Genomic DNA, 3694 nt, shown 5'->3' with positions numbered 1-3694 from the left:
AATCGTCAACAATTAGACCAAGCCAAGAATCGGCCCAAAAGATTATTCGAAATTATCAAAGCTCAATCCAAGGGTGTCTCCCACTCTCCCTAAGCTGATCCCGAAACACTTCCCAATTGTGAGGATCTTCTCAACTAAGACTGAAAACTTAAACTTAAAGACAGTCCTACATAACGATCTATTATCACATACCGGCCCACAAGGGAGTGATGCACCGATCACACCCAGTATCTCGACAATAAGCTCTCCAAAGCTCGTACTCAAAAACATGGCCTCCTGGACCGACTTCAGCTTCTACAATGAAGAAACCATTTTAAAAATGATCACAGCACTGAACCCTTCCAATCATTTCACAGGCCCCCTCCCAGCAACCCATTTAAAAACCTTCACGCCACTGCTAGTGCCCCTATGGACCAGGATTATAAACACTTCTCTTTCACAAGGAATCATCCCAGACATCCTCAAAGTTGGTCAGATATCCCCCATCCTTAAAAAACCATCGGCGGACCCATCTGACCTGAATAACTATTGCCCAATTTCCAACATCTCGACCCTCGCCAAATTGCTAGAAAAATGTGTCCACGTGCAGCTCAGTAAGCACATAGATCACTTCAACCTGCTAGATCAATTCCAATCAGGTTTTCGATCAGAACACAGCACAGAATCAGCCATGACCCACATAATTGATGACACACTACAAATTCTGGATCAAAACAAGGGATGCCTTCTAGTCCTGCTTGACTAATCCTCAGCCTTCGACACAGTCAAACATGACAATCTTCTAGACCTCCTGAAACACAGGATGGGACTATCTGGTACTGTGTTTAACTGGTTCACATCCTTCCTCCAAAACAGAACACAAAGATTCAAGATTAACCAATCACTATCCAACCCCTCCCCGGTCACTCTGGGGGTACCCCAGGGTTAATCCCTCTCCCCGACTCTCTTCAATTTGTTTATGGAACCTCTTACGGAGCTACTCAACTCGTCAAACATCCAATATCACATGTATGCTGACGACACACAACTCTACATCAAAGTACACTCACTTGATGACATCAAGTCCCTTAACTCAACTCTCCACAAAACACAGATCTGGTTGGCAGAAAATCATCTAAAACTAAACAGTCTAAAAACTGAATTTCTCCTTATCGCCCCTCCCAACCAAACAACCACCATCCTTGAATGGATGAAGCACATTACAGCACTCGATTGCCCACCTATCATCATCGACTCAGCTAAATCACTGGTGCTCCGAGGCAGCCGCTCCTGATGCTCCTTCCCCCGTGGCTGCTACTGCTCGCCTCTCTTCTTGACTTGCCCGGGAGCAGCCAGAAGGGGAGGCCCGGCTGCCCCAGGACATCTGTTCACCCTGCTGACCCGCAAGGGATGGTGTCCCCCATCCCTGCACCCCGGTGGGGCAGGGACGGGAGGGGGAGCCCCCTTGCCGGAGAGCACATGGTGGAGGCAGCCTCCCGCAGACCTGCAGTACCCCCTCCACGTCCCTCCCACTGGCCAGGCAGCAGAGGGACCCACCCCTGGGTGTGGTGGAGGAGGGCGTCCGCGGGCGCCCACGCACGGAGAGACAAAAGGTTGGCTCAGAGGATGACTTTCAATAGATCGCAGCGAGGTAGCTGCTCTGCTACTTACGAAACCCTGACCCAGATTCAGGTCGTCTACGAATGATTTAGCACCGGGTGCCCCACAAACATGCGGTGCACTAAGGGCGAGGGAGGCAGCCCCCTTCCGTCCTCACTCTGGTCCCCAAGCGAGCGGCTCTACGCACTTGCCCCCCGAGAGAGGCCGGCTATTCAAGGCCAACCGAGGCTCCACGGCACTGCGGTATCATTACGGTTAAGGGGGGATTCCGACTTAGAGGTGTTCAGTCATAATCCCACAGATGGTAGCTTTGCCACATTGGCTCCTCAGCCAAGCACATACACCAAATGTCTGAACCTGCGGTTCCTCTCGTACTGAGCAGGATTACTATTGCAACAACACATCATCAGTAGGGTAAAAATAACCTGTCTCACGACGGTCTAAACCCAGCTCACGTTCCCTATTAGTGGGTGAACAATCCAACGCTTGGTAAATTCTGCTTCACAATGATAGGAAGAGCCGACATCGAGGAATCAAAAAGTGACGTCGCTATGAACGCTTGGCCGCCACAAGCCAGTTATCCCCGTTGTAACTTTTCTGACACCTCCTGCTTGAAACCCAAAAAGTCAGAAGGATCGTGAGGCCCCGCTTTCATGGTCTGTATTCCTACTGAAAATCGAGATCAAGCGAGCTTTTGCCCTTCTGCTCTGCGGGAGGTTTCTGTCCTCCCTGAGCTCACCTTAGAACACCTGCGTTATTGTTTGACAGGTGTGCCGCCCCAGTCAAACTCCCCACCTGCCACTGTCCCCGGAGCGGGTCGCGCACGGCGGGCGCTGGGCGCTTGGAGACAGAAGCGAGAGCCCCACAGGGTTCGCCCCCCGCCTCATCGGGTAAGTGAAAAAACAATAAGAGTAGTGGTATTTCAATACCGGCACTCCTACACCTCTCATGTCTCTTCACAGTGCTAGACTAGAGTCAAGCTCAACTGGGTATTCTTTCCCCGCTGATTCTGCCAAGCCCACTCCCTTGGCTGTGGTTTCGCTAGATAGTAGGTAGGGACAGTGGGAATCTCGTTCATCCATTCATGTGCATCACTAATTAGATGACGAGGCATTTGGCTATCTCTAACACCTCGTAGTGGCTCATTCTGGGTTATTATGCTGCCCATCAGCGTCAAATCGGTTTTGCTTCCAACAATACAACATTTGTTCGATCTGGAGTACAGCCACACTTTAAGCTGTCCTCACTGGAACTGGGGTCACGTATAGGCAAAAGATAGTACACCCTGCAGTACTATTCCAACAATATAAAATGGTCTACGAACAGTCCTGTTCAGCAGGACATCAATAATCAATGCAATATGTAGTGACTATGTGTATGTAGTTATTTGAGACCTATTTTTATTAAAGACGTTTCAATAGTCATGATGTACACATTTGTATATGAATCATTATAATATAAGCACACAACTATAAAAATATACATCTATAAATTGCACATCTAGTTTGAAAATACATCTCTATAAAAATTCACATCTATAAAATCCACATCTATGCTAATTATTTTTTTTTTTCTTTTGAAAGACCTTTATTCAGAGATTCACGGTACACAGCAGAGAGCCTACAACACTTATGGGCCGGCCGCGGAGAATATACTTGCATATGTCTCGGATCACACAGCCCTGTGCCGTCAACCCGGAGGTACGGCGGCGTTGAAGGATGCAGGTGTACCAAGGTGTAACCAGAATGTTGCAGGTCTAGTGTCCCTCAGAACATCCACAAAAGTATGGGCATAGTGCCCCAATAGGCATTAAGGTGCCAAACAATCAAACTCCCCCCCCCTCCCACCCCTTAACTACCGGTCAACACTACGCTCGTCTTATGTGTCCATGGCTCGGGGCTGCAGCCTCCGTCCCCCTCCCCAGCACCCCAAGCCGCAGCATCAGGATACTAGACATCTCCGGGTTCATCCTGCGCGATGGCAGGAGGCTCACAAATGCCCCCCCTAAAATCGTTCCACTTGGCCCATACCTCAACCCACTTACGAGGGCACCCTCTCGCCACATACACAGTTCTTTCCTGCAGCATGCACCAAT

The 3694-nt window shown here is 49.4% G+C and overlaps 1 pseudogene; it reads right to left on the bottom strand.

Annotated features, from left to right (window-relative positions):
• Positions 1–1587: 1587 nt before the first annotated feature.
• LOC146788757 (28S ribosomal RNA) lies at positions 1588–2611 on the bottom strand (annotated as a pseudogene).
• Between the last annotated feature and the right edge of the window lie 1083 nt (positions 2612–3694).

This window comes from Triturus cristatus, chromosome 10 (genome assembly GCF_964204655.1).
Source record: "Triturus cristatus chromosome 10, aTriCri1.1, whole genome shotgun sequence".
NCBI lineage: Eukaryota > Metazoa > Chordata > Amphibia > Caudata > Salamandridae > Triturus > Triturus cristatus.
The sequence above is the reverse complement of the archived record's forward strand: the minus strand, read 5'-3'. Positions and strand labels throughout refer to the sequence as shown.